The following is a 14,113-nucleotide window of genomic DNA, read 5'->3' on the forward strand; positions in this document are numbered from 1 at the left end:
GCATTCATAAAATAAAAATTCTAAATAAAATATAGGATGATGCATAATTTAATAAAATATGAAACTAAACTGATTATAAAATTAGAAATTTAGATTTGAGGGTAAAAAGACCAAAATACTCCTAAAAATGGACATTAATTGCAAAATAGTGTTAAAAATCATAGTTTTCAAAAAATGATTTTGAAATATGCTTGATCCGAAGACCAAACGAATGCAAAACGATGTCAAATCGGATGGACAGCACCCTGACATGATTAAGAAGGTAATTAGATTCTAAAAATATAAAAATTTTCATGAAAAAGATGAAATAATAGAAAAAGTTCAATTTTCCTGTATTTTTGCAGAACAGGGTTCCTGTTGGAACTGGTTTTTGCAAAACAAGAAGATACGATATCAAATGGCCTTCAAAAATGATAAAAAACGAGATGGACACTGTTAAAAACCCTAGCAAACAGTATACAATCTAAAAATAAGTTTAATGGATATGATGGAATTGACTCACTTGGAGGCAATTGGCTAGACTTCGAGCTATAAATGAGCTCATTTGTCATGAAATGAACCAAATTTAGCTGAAATGAAATGACAGTACTCATCGTGAGCTCAGAGGAGCTAGAAATGATTGACGTTCTAACTCTTCTAAACTAAAAATAAGCTTGACTGAACCTAACCGAGAAGGGTCTAAGGTGACCTAAGGGTAAAATGATAATTTTACTGGCAAAATATGGTGAAACAACACCTATACTGGAATGGACGTAGGGGTTAAACTCCTACACTGTACTACAAGGGGTCAACATCTGTGAGGGAGATGTCTAGGGATGAACCTAGAAAATTTGGGGTGTTTACAAACCCACCCGAGGTTTTAAACCAAAGACTAAAAGATTTTCCGCTGTTTATTTAAAAAAATAATAAATTTTACACATTTTTCAAAGGTTTTTAAATCTCGAGGCGTTACACTCATGGCCCTCCCTGCTGCATTAATTCAAGATGAAGAACATGTTCTCTTTAAATAGGCTATCAGAATCCTAAGTGTCATAAAGCTTTGCAGACCGAGTATGATGCCCTTATAAAAAATAGAGGTGATCTCTTGTTCTAGCTAAAAAATCCCTCATATTGTTGGTTGCAAATGGATATATAAAATCAAACACATGGCAGATGATTCATTAAAAAGGTATAAAGTAAGGCTTGTTGCAAAAGGGTACAACCAGCAAGGCTTCGACTTCTTTGAGACTTTTAGTCTAGGATTATCTTGTCTATTGCTCTGAGTAATAAGTGGTGCATTCAACAATTGGATGTGAATAATGCCTTCCTTCACCGATTCTTGTTTGAAATATTTATTTGAAGCAATCTCACAGATTTGAGGATTTTGATCATCCAAAATATGTCTACAAACTCAAGAAAGTGTTGTATAGCCTCAAGCAGGCTCCATGAGTCAGGTTCTCCAACTTAGTACATTTTTTATCAGTCTTGGGTTTAAAGGTGCTAGGAAAAAACACCTCCTTATTCATTTATAAAAACCAAGAGACTGTGATATTCGTCTTAGTCTATGTGGATGATATAATAATAACTGAAAACTCATAACATCAAGTTCATAATCTTGTTAATCAAGTAGAAACAGAATTTGACATCAAGGACTTCATTATTTTCTAGGTGTTGAGGCAATTCCCTTTAACGATGGTTTGTTCTTATCCCAAAGAAAATATGTGTTTGATTTATTAAAGTGTGCAGGTATGATTGAAGCCGAACCTATCTTCATGTCCATGTCTACCTCAAGTTCCTTATCCAAATTTGAGGGAAATCATATTCAAGATCTAATTTTATATAGCAGCATTGTTGGAGCTCTCTAATATGCCACTATGACTCATCCACATGTATCTTTTGACGTAAACAAAGTATGCCAATTCATGCAGAGTCCCATTAAAAATCATTAGACTGCAGTCAAGAGAATCTTGAGATATTTAAAGAGTATAATTCATTATGGTATCCTTATTAAATCAGTGGCTTCAATGGAGTTGTGTGTTTATACCAATGCAGATTGGGCAAGGTCTCTAGATGATAGGCGATCAACAAGTGGTTATGTTGTATTTTTGGGATCTAATATGATATCGTGCAGTGTTCGTAAGCAACCTATAGTTTCAAGATCTAGTATAGAGGCAAAATATAGAGCAATTGCTAATTCAGTGGCAGAGGTCGTGTAACCCCCCAGATTTCCAAAACATTACGTAGTAAAAATTCATGATTTTTTTTTGCAATGGAACCTAGAAAAGGTTTTTTAGTTGCAAAAATGAACGATAATGAGTCATCGATTTTAGAAAATATCGAGCAAGTCACAGGTATGAAGCCAAGCACTCATTGACCACCAAAGTATTCCATTTATCAAAATGAGTTATTTATTATAAACATCACTGCCTGGAAAAACAGTACTCTACAAATTTGGTTTTATAAAGGAAGTGGTGCAACACTGTCTGAAGAAACCCTGAAACTCGATGCTACCTTGCTCTGCATATCGCATCGCAGGTTTAGTACCTATATTTCTCATTAAACGGGGTTTGAACCATCGCTGGTCTGGTAGGAAAGCATTTGAATCAAATCAAGTATAAACTCATTAAAATACATGAACCACTTAAGGCCAAAATTTGCAACAACAATGCTCAAGCCTCCATGACTTAACGTATATCGCGAAAGCCTCCTTAGAGCCATGATTGAAACATTAAGCTCAAGTCTCCAAGACTTGGCACATTCATATCTTACAAATCCAAGCAAGTGTTTCACAAGCTTAGCTTAGTCGTGCAGATACAACATGAGCCTTTGCTCTATCAGTCTAGTAGTATACCGATCTCAACACCTTCCATAAGGTTATGTAAGACTTATCAGAATAATGCATATTTATTCATACATTCATACATCGTTGAACCAATAACTAATGCATTGTTTCGATATTAACCATTCACCCCCTGATACATGGGAGAAGCTTGAACTTCAACATCATTGCGTCATTCTGGGAGTTTATTATTATATGTATTTTAGATACCCCAAAGGTCTGATGACCCTGTCCATGGTGGGGCAGTATAACTCATACTGGGATAACCCCACCAGACCATTTTGGATGCATCCTCTACTGTAGTAGTGGAGTTCAATCCTTAGATCTTAAAGATAACCCGACCTCCAAACCTCTTGAGTGACGGGAGGTCCCTTGAACTCTTTAGTTCATAGCAAATATGTGTCACTCACAGTTGTACCATCACCGTCTTTCACGATAAGCAATAGTCTTGAAGGGGTTTGGCGGCATAACCGTTCTTTATAAGACATTTAAATGTCACTCGAGCAACTAGTGCGATATGCACTAAGAGAATATGTACCCCAACTCCATTCAGTTATTCTGAAGTACGGTTCAACCATGTGGTCAAGGGACCATCGTTAAGTTTTATTCATATGCATGCATGACTCCGCTCTAAACATTTATGGCCTTCACGAGCGCTTCACCTCTTTCGGGTGGACAACGAACTCCGACACTCTGACCCCTATGAGTTTAGTTGTATAACAATATTTTACATGAGTATGGATATACCACTATCACATCAGATTGACTGCTTGGCATATACTGCCACAATAAGCACTTGGCCTACTCAAGACACAACAACTACTCTAGTGTACCGACTCTTACGAGTAGGGTGCCCTTACAAGCGAAAGTGGATTGAGTCATTTCGACAGAACTTCGACAATAGGGCATCATCGTGTCATTCAAACTAGTTTAGGCAAGACTTTTGCCAAACAATTCGACAATACTTCCTCTGCTTGACGGAGGAAGCGTGATGACCCTTTCTATTCATAAAAAGTACTTATCAAAATTTTGGTAATACCTCATCTGTGTGACAGAGTCTCTTTCTAAATTTATTGAGCTTCTTTCAAAAAATTTGACAACACTTCATCTCTTTGACAGAGAAAGTGTTGCATTCTTTTAAGCTTGGTGAGCATCTTTTCAAAAAATTTGGCAGCACTCCTCTTTGATGGAGAAAATGCTATGCTTAACTCAGTGATAGATATGCACCATTGTGCATACTTTGCATCTATCGTGGTTCGTTAGAACTTTCGGCCTTAGCTAGGTCATGTGCAAGTGACTTAGGTTTTTATAAAAAAAAAAATTGCACAGGAGCAAAGCCTTTCCAATAGGGGCTTCATTCGTCAATCAAAATCTTAATCGAGAAGTGGCATATGGAATCGCAGTTGGCGATAAGAGTTGATCTCCATTTGAATGCTCATTTATGTGTAGCCATATGTAATATAAGCAGGAGCTTGTGCGATATAATGCGGTGGCATAAATGAAAGCATATTTAATATTCGGCGAGAAAAACTAAACTAAATAACTTGTAAAAAACAAATATATATATATATATATATATATATATATATATATATATATATATATATATATATATATATATATATATATATATATATATATATTTGTAGAAAGCAGGAGCCTTAGCATCATTCAACGCGATGACAATCTTAAATGCATAAGCACACACACACACACACACATACACACACATATATATATATACATATATATACGAAAGCAGAAGCTTTGTCATCGTTCGACGCAACGATAATCTTAAAAGCATAAGTAAATATATATATATATATATATATATATATATATATATATATATATATGCAAAGTAGGAGCCTTGACATTATTTGACGCGACGATAATCTTAAAAGCATAAGCAAATACATATATATCGAGAAGAGTAGAACTTTGACACTGATTTATGCGCAAATCTACCCAAGCTGTGTGGTGATACTCCAACAAGGTGGTTAAGGCACTCCTAGGTTGTGGCCGACATGTCCTTTACGTTTGGTACGATCATAACCAAGAGTGACAACTTTTGATGAAACGACAATCTAACGAAGTCTAGACCAGAAACCGGTTTGGACCTAGCTTAGGTCCAACTATGTTCGAACCTACCTTAACTAGGCTAAGTTTGGTCGGATGGGTTGGACTTAGGCAAGAAAATTCTAGAGTAGGTCAAGTTGTCAGGACCAAGGGGTTTTGTCCCAACTGGGTTCAAACTAGGTCAAGTGGGTCCAAGCCCACCTCAACTAGGCTAAAAAAAAGGAGAGAGAAAAGTTAACCTAATAGGTCAAGTGAGTCTTGACCAACTAGGCTCAGCCTAGGCTAAGCAGGTCTAAGCTCACAGCAAATAGGCTTGGTCTAGGGTACAACCAAGAGAGAGGAGCGAGATGAGAGAAAGAGGAGAGATAAGGAGGGAAACAATTTTTAAGAGAAGGGGTCACCTCTATTTATAGTTTTTTTGTGGATCTTGGATCCATATGAGGTGTGGATCCGATCTAATCTATTTACTTGAACCAAGACCCAAACTTGGTGATAAAGTAATAAAATGACTTTTATATCCCTGTGGAGCCCACCTAATCATTCCATGAGATATTTTTTTGGGGCCCACGAGATATTTTTGTGGAGTCCACCAAATATTTTTGTGGGGTCCCCCTAGCTTCCTCTATATAAGAAGGTCTAGTGGGAGCCTATTTCATTATTGAATAATTGATTAAAGTTCTCACACTCTCTCTAGTAGTCTCCCTGTCTCTCTATCTCTATCTCTAACGTCTATCTCTCACTTCTCTCTCTTTATCTCTTTATCTTTTCTCTATCTACTCTCACTTCTCTCTCGTTATCTCTTTATCTTTTCTCTATCTACTCTCTCTCCTCTCTTATGACCTCTAGTCTTCCCTGGACCCTTCACCATATCATTCACACAAGTGTTGGACGTCCAACCTCTTCAGTTAAGCTCGAGCTTCCCCAAGTGTCTCGAACCATGCATTTTGCCTTCCTGATGAGCCGAGTGGCCTTTTCGCATTGCAAATCTTGTGTCCAAATTTCAGAATGTAGAAAACTTTATCTCAACCTACTATAGACCTTCAAGGTACCTCCATAATCCTTCTTTATTCTTAGATTATTTTTTATTGACTTTCTAAGTTCCAAAACCCAAAATCGCATTCTGTCGGGTGCCCGAAACTCCTAACAATCAGTAGCCTCTCCATGTGTTTAGGTCATATCTCAGACCCTCACACACGTCCCTAGGTGTCCCTAGAACCCCTAGACCAAAGTCCTTTAGTTTTGGACTGAAACTATACCTGAAATGCTTACTGGGTCCAAATTGTATGTACTTTATTTAACTGTTTAACCTTGTTTTCACTGTTTTGCCCAATCTATAACCATGAAAAACTTCAATCCACCTTTCCACTATGTCCAGCGGGGTTCTTCACCCCTGATATGTGTACCCAAGGTCTCATGGTCTAATAATCTCAAGTTCAATACTCCTAAGTCTGTCGAACTCAAATTGCAATATTCGTCCATTGAAAATTCGGACCTACCTTATGGGCCTTCTTTCGAACCATCAACTTAGAAAGTTCTAGATGTTCTAACAGATGTCAAAGGTTCTTATAGTTATGTGTGATAATGTTGGTGCTACATATTAGGCAACTCATCCTATGTTTCATAACAGAAGTAAGCATATTGAGATAGATTTTCACTTGGTCAGGGAAAAGTTAGCCAAGGGAAAATTTAAGATTGAATATATATCATCAAAAGATCAAATTGGTGACAATCTCACAAAACCCTTGTGTGCCAAGCTTAGTGTCCTTCCAAGACCCTTGAGCTTGAGGGAGGCTGTTAGTGTTCAAGGTACACCAGGACGTTCAAGAGAGAAAGAGGAGTCTCAGGTCAGCCGGGACTCCAGAAAACGTTCAAGAGAGAGAGAGAGGAGTCCAAAGAAATTACGGACTTCAGAAAGTCCTCTAGAGAAGGAACGTTCCAGTATAAAGAGGAGTCTAGTATTAGAAGAAATTAAGATGAAACACAAGTTCAGCTAAAGAGGAGTTTGTCCTCTCGTGTAACTTAAATATGTATATATATGTGAGCTTGTAACCCTTTTCAATGAGTAGAAATAAAATCACAAGCGTGGAGGGTCTTGGGTCATGGATGTAGGTACATATCTATACTGAACCACATTCATCTTTGTGTGTGTTTGTGTTTGGCGTTTTCTCTTTTAATGAGGTCAATTCAAGGGTTCAAGAAAGGGCCTATTTTTGTTTGGACTAGATATATTGACCCGAATCCGATCAATACAACTTGAATCGACCAATTTGAATTTGGGCCAATTTTTTTAATCTTTTTTAAAATCAATTCAATTCAAAAACTGACTTTGACAACATTGGTTCTAAATGCATTGTGAAAATGAGTCCTAAGGCTTACAAGACTACTCATTTGTAGGGGTGACTCATGAACTTTATCAAGGTAAAGAGATGTACAAGCTCAGTTTGCCTAAAAAAAAGATGTACAAGCTCGGATCAAGCCTGAACCTAGCCGAGCTTTTGGGCTCAGCAGGCACAGATAGAGAGAGAGAGAGCATACCCACCAGTGGTCCGCTAAGCCACCACTATGTTTTTTTTTTCTTCTCTCTCCCCCTTCTGCTTGTTCTTCATCTTCCTCATCCTCTTCCCCAAGCTAGAATTTTTTCATCCTCCTTTTCGAGAGAAAAAGGAGAAAGAAGAAGAAGAAGACCGAGAAAGGGGAAGAGAGAGTGTGAAAGGGGTAGGTAAGAGGGGCGGGGCAGGGCGGGGTGAGGCAAGTCCAAAATACCAGAAAAAGCTTAACCGAGCCTTATCGAGCTCAGAACTAGTACAAGGTCAACTCATTTATGACACGAGCCGAGCCGCTCATTGTGCATCTTTAGTCACGAGTTTGAAACCCACATGTGCCCGTCCCTTGCTGCAAAACTAAGCCAGGTGTACTTGGTGGACAAGAGAAACCTGAGGTTTCACACCAATTAGCTCATTGAGTAGTGTAGTTTTTCTCAACTATTTAAAAGAGAGAGAAGCATTACCAAACGCAGCAAGTCACTTTGTTTATGGATTTTTTTTTATTTAAAGCAAGGATGACAAAGACCATCTGGCCACTTCCCTCCTATCCTTCCCTCCTTTTGCATAATCATTCACTAGAGAGTTTTGTCATAGGCGGGTTCTAAAAGTCATCGTAAACACCAGTAATACCTTCTCCATTAGATTTTCAAATTCCAAAAGTAAAAGTAACAATCCCCGTTTATGGTTTTCTATTATATTTAAAGAAAAAAGAAAGAGAAAGAGAAAAGATTACTGTTCTGTAATGGTTACAGTAAGATTTGAGTTTAATAACTTGAAACGGGTGTAGTGGGAAACAAATTTCCCAATATATTCCTGGTTTGCCTTGCTGAGTTCACAACTGATAAAAAATAAATAAATTTTATCCTTAACTTGAGAAGACCGAGTGCGGGTCATGGCTTAATTATTTATCTTTTTACAGTTCATACACCCCGAAATAAATTCTCATTTGTTTCCCCAAAAATGATTTATCTTCTATTTCATAACAATACCTAAGCTGAAACCCAAACCCGTAAGACTCGAACTGATCATGCCGGAACCAGCCCATAAGGGTTTACATTTTCCAGTCATACTCAAAGCCGTACTCAGATCCGAATCAAAATAGGTCGAGTCTCGGTCTCATGTTTAAACCCGATTAAAAAATGAGCCTATTGAAGACCTGACCCAATATATACCTGAACTCATTAACCTATATGAGTCCATAATTTCCAGTCACACCCAATCCTGGACCCGGACCCTAATTAAATTGGGTCGGATTTGGCTAACTTTTAATCCAATTTAAAATCGGGTCTCAACAGGAAAGCAACCCCAACCTGACCTGGTTACACTCCTAAAACAAAATATCAACGGTTTTCAAAAAAGGAAAAGAAAAAAAGAAACTCTTTTACAAAACTTGATTATACTTTTTAAATAGAAATAGGTTAATATGATTACTTATGCTTCTCATTCCATAGTTTACTAGAAATTTCCTGATAAGTTGCTCATTTTTAACCAAAAAGGCATCCAAAGCTTCAATAACTAAGGAAGCCAGGTTCCCTTGTTCGAATATAAAGGATCAAAATCTTCCATTGTAATAATAATAATAATAGAGGGGAATTATACCATTAATGATATATTCTTTTAAGCATTGGTGTGTGCTATTTCCACTATAAATTAGGAGTAACTAAGGAAACCATGATCCCCTACATGTTCCATTATAAGGGATCAAAGTCTTCCTTTCTCTAATAATAATAGAGGAGAATTATATCATTACTGCTATATTCTTTCAAGGTGTAGGCATTGATCTTGTTATGCTTCCACTATGGATTAGAATTGATTAGTCACCTTTTGCAATTATTTCAAAAATGTTGGGAGGAATACAGCATTCCCTTTTCAGTACAGAATAACACTTAATCCTGTGCTTTATTCCTTTTCATGATGAATTGCTACTCAAATCATTGACTATGAAGAAACTCATATTCTTGACATATTATGAAAAAGAGCATTCAAGGTTTAACTGCCTCCATTTGTTTATACACACACATTCCAAACAATCATATACAAGGGCAGTTAGGTGTACACTTATAACCACAAACTATGACACATGCAGGAACGTACGAATGCATGCGAACCATAAAATTCAGCCGGTTCCACTCTTTCATGAACCCTATGGAGCTTTGTACCCCAAGTTGGAAGATGAATAGCTAGTCCCACTTTAGAGAGAGAGAGAGAGAGAGTTAATTTTTATGTGTGAATAGGTCTGATAAATAAGCTAAAGGAGACAAGCTTGAAGGGTTCAAGCTAATTCACTTATTCTTGCGGCAAGCCAAGCCAAGGCCGAGTTTCAGCTGGTTTGTTTACAAAAATCAATAGGATTACAAAAAAAATAAATTCTTTCAGAATTAGAAACGGTAAGATTTCATCTCTAAGCATATTGCTTGCAAAACTAAATGCTTCAATCACTTGTTCTGCACTAGACTATATGATGTCAAATACAACCTAAATTATATTTACTATTACTTAATGAGCTTATACAAAGGCCACGAACACCTATTGTTCATGTTCAGCTTTGGGAGCTTATTTTACGGAAAATGATTGTATGGTAAAAAAATGACAGGATTTTCGAAATGCCTTATAAGTTTTTGAAATCCATCAGATGTCTAAATTTGTAAAATTTTTGGTTGTAAAAAAATCTTTTTACCCTTCGTACAAGTGTACAAGTGAATTTTCTTCAGATATGCAAACTTTCTCTCAAATATGAGAATATTTGAATTTTCTCTTAAATATACAAATTTTCTCTTTATAAATATGTGAATTTTCTCCTAAATATATCATTTTATTCTTAAATATGTGATTTTTGAGACTTTTCTCTTAAATATGTGATATTCATCCCAAAAACACAACAAAATATAACATATAAATGAGTACCTACAAATATCCTCTTGCTTGTGTCCCTTATACAATTTTATTAAAAGGAGGCTCGCACATTTTGGAAACATTCACAACCATGAGTTGCGAAGGTCTCCAAAATGTGTGAACTTCCTTTAACTAAATACTCTTACATTAACGAATGTTCTAACCTTCACACGCGAATGTCCTCACACATTTGTGAACGTCCACTACAAGAAAACCGTGGATTAGCGACGACCTATATCCATCGCTAATCCATCGCTAAGCCGTCGCTAAACTGTTTAGCGACGGATTAACGCTGGATATAGGCCATCGCGAATTTTTGCTCGCTAATTAGCGGAAAAACTTATCTGTCGTTAATTTTGTCGCTAATTTGCGACAGATTAGCGACGGACATTATCCGTCGCTAATCTATCGCTAAATTTTTAAAAAAAAAATTAAAAAAATTGATCCCTGTCGGGCGGTATTCCGGCAGCACTAAGCCGGACTTATACCGCACCCGACAGGCATTGCATGCACAGAACGATCGCTCTGCCTCATCGCCGGACTTGTATCGTCCTTCGTGAACCGGTGCTCTCCGACATTGCCGTCCTCCGTGAACCGGCGGCATCGTCCCTTGTGAACCGGCGTCGCCGTCCTCCATGAACCGGTGCTCTCCGGCGTCGCCGTCCTCCATGAACCGGCACCGTCATCTTTCGTGAACCGGTGTCACCGTCATCCTCCGTGGACCGGCGTCGTCGTCCTCCGTGAACCGGCGCCGACGTCCTCCAGCGATCGCCGACCGTCCTCCGTCGTCGCCGTCCTTCGTGAACCGACGTTGTCGTCCTTCGTGAACCGATGTTGTCGTCCTCCGTGAACCGGCGCCGACGTCATCCAGCGATCGCTGATCGTCCTTCGGCGTCGCCGTCCTCCGTAAATCGGCGTTGTCGTCCTCCGTGAACCGGTGCCGACGTCCTCCAACGATCACCGACTGTCCTCCGGCGTCGCCGTCCTCCACTCTCATGTACATGCTCTCCAACGCGCTCTCCGACGTCGCTCGGTTTAAATCGAGCGCGATCGATTTAAATTTCGAACGGAGAGAGAGGAAAAATTTTGCGCTCGGTTTAAATAAAAAATTAGCGAGGGAATTTTTCTGTCGCTAATCCGTCGCTAATTAGCGACGGAAAAATTTCCTCGCTAAATCCCTCGCTAAAATGTTTTTCTTATATTGAGAATTAGCGACGAAATAATTATTGTCGTTAATTCATCGCTAATTAGCGACAGATTAGCGATGAAACAACTTTCATCGCTAATCCGTCGCTACTTAGCGACGGATTCATTAAGAAAGTTTTCTCTAGCTAATCTGTCACTAATTTGCGATGGAAAAAATCCGTCGCAAATTTCCGTCGCTAATTAACATTTTTCTTGTAGTGGTCCTCTGCATGTTTCCTTTAGATGATTTTAGTAGGAGGTTCACACATTTTGAGGACCTTTGTAACTCATGGTTGCGATTGTCGTAATGTATTTGCGAATGTTAAGACATGTTAGCCCAATGGCCTCCTACTTGGTATTTGCAAAAGTGTTGCTAAAGGTAAACTTTTAGCAGCGCTTCAAAAATGTTGCTAAAGCATGAATCTACGGGCATCTTGCTAGGTGAGTGGTAGGAAGCTACCTCTCTCTCTCTCTCTCTCTCTCTCTCTCTCTATATATATATATATATATATATATATATATATATATATATATATATATATATATATATATATATATATATGCAAACCAAGAAAATGATAAGCATCTCGCTAGAAAAATGATTGTACTTTCTGGTTGTGAATGTTCCCAAAATAGGTTACTAAATACTATCACATTTGTGAATGTCTTTGCAAGTGTGAACCTTTGTAAAAAACTGCATATTCCCATATTTTGGAGAAAACTTGAATATTTAAGAGATCTCATATTTTGAGCAAATTTGGGTATTCTTATATTTTAGAGGAAGTTTACGTATAGGGAGAAAATTTGCCTGTGCAAAAGGTAAAAATATCATTTTACAGTTAAAAAATTACAAATTTAGACATCAGACGGATTTCGAAAATTGTAGAGCATTTTGTAAAACATCATTTTGTCATACATTACGGTCATTTTTTGCTTAATTATTTTATGAGTTTGCTTGAGTTCCCCAGTGTGTGAACACGACATATGCTCGATTGATGACAGTATGCATGTGGAAAGGCGTTGTGCACCACATTTTTTATTTTGTATGTTTTGTTTGTTTTTGCTAAAGGAAGCAGCACTTGCAACAAAAAGAGAGCATATGAACATATTAGGCATCTAGGTCTTGAGTGATCCCACAATACTAATTATGTTCCAGGCAAACTTAAGAGGATCTTCATTTCAAAGGCACTACCCTAAACCAAGTCCCATCAATATTTGCTCCAATTACAGCTACAGCTAGATTCAGTAATCTCCATTTCAATCCTTTTCAATCTTGGAACACAGAATAGATGTGTGGCTGTGCCCTTCTGCCTCCTCTTTATAATAATAAAGAGACTTGAAAAATATGTGTCTACATTCTTAAGCATAACTGCTTTACACGTTGTGAGATTTCCTTTTTAAGGATGTGCCACTTTTTTATCCATTAGAGAAGGTTCATTTTAGAGATAAAAAATTATTCTTGGAAGAAATTATAAGATGTTCTTTCAAACTAGGCCAGCATGATCTCTTGGTTAGCTTCTTTCTTTTCTTTTTATAAAAATGTGGTGACACTCAAAGGTTTTACCAACTGAAGGCCTGCCAACGTAAACTTCATGATGAGGTCCTTGACCTACCAAAATAAGAAATTGTGACCCCGCATTTTTTTTTTTTTAAAAGAATAAAAAAAATTAGGTAGCTAGGTCATTCTATGTACTATGCCGAGGCACCCACTGCTCAACCGTCTCCATCTAAATGCATTTGGGCAAGGGGAATATATATGACGTCGAGAAAGAATGTTTGCTTGGCTGCTTTCAATGGGCAAAGTCTCCACTAAAACTTTCCTCGAAAACGAAATAACTATTATCATGATGTGTTCTATTTATTTATGTAGAACAGCAAAAGAAGATTCTAGCCTTCTTTTTTTTATCTGAGAGATTGTGATATGTTTCATTTCATCCAAATTTTGCCAATTTTAGGATGGTCAGACATTGGTTTTAGTTGGATGACTCATGCATCTTTCATAAAGTTAATTCTGTGTAAAAAAAAGTCTGTAAAAGAGACAACCACTAGGTTGGGTTTGGAAATGGGTGGCTAATTCTTCTCTTGGTTATATAAAAGTGATCACTACTTACATTTTTTTGGATTAAAAAGTTAGGTATAAGCATGAAGCATGCACAAGTTGGAAGATGGAACTTGAGTTGGGAAAAAAAATCAAATGGCCCAGCTCCAACATCTCAACATCTCATGGTAGAAACTCAAAAGGCTTGGGCCCTGAGGAGCTTTTGCAGCTCTGTGCTTTGTTCTTGTTCAGTTTCATCATCTTTTTAACTGCTCTTTCCTTTTTGGTTTGGTGTATTTTAGGTCACACGTTTTTCTCTTAAATGCTTTTTTTTTGCATTTTTTTTAATATTATTATGATTCCCATTTTTCAGAAGAAAATGCAGCTTTTTCTTCGGAAATTTCATTAATTGTCTTCCAAATATGCACTGAGAACTAGACATAGTTAATTTTAACAAATAATAGATGAAAGAATTAATCTAGTTTTTTCATCAAAACAATTCGATCTAAAACATGTTTTCTAGTAAATAAGTGATGATAAACGCATCTACGACCTCAA

Source organism: Nuphar pumila, chromosome 2 (genome assembly GCF_984573655.1).
Source record: "Nuphar pumila chromosome 2, dmNupPumi1.hap1.1, whole genome shotgun sequence".
NCBI lineage: Eukaryota > Viridiplantae > Streptophyta > Magnoliopsida > Nymphaeales > Nymphaeaceae > Nuphar > Nuphar pumila.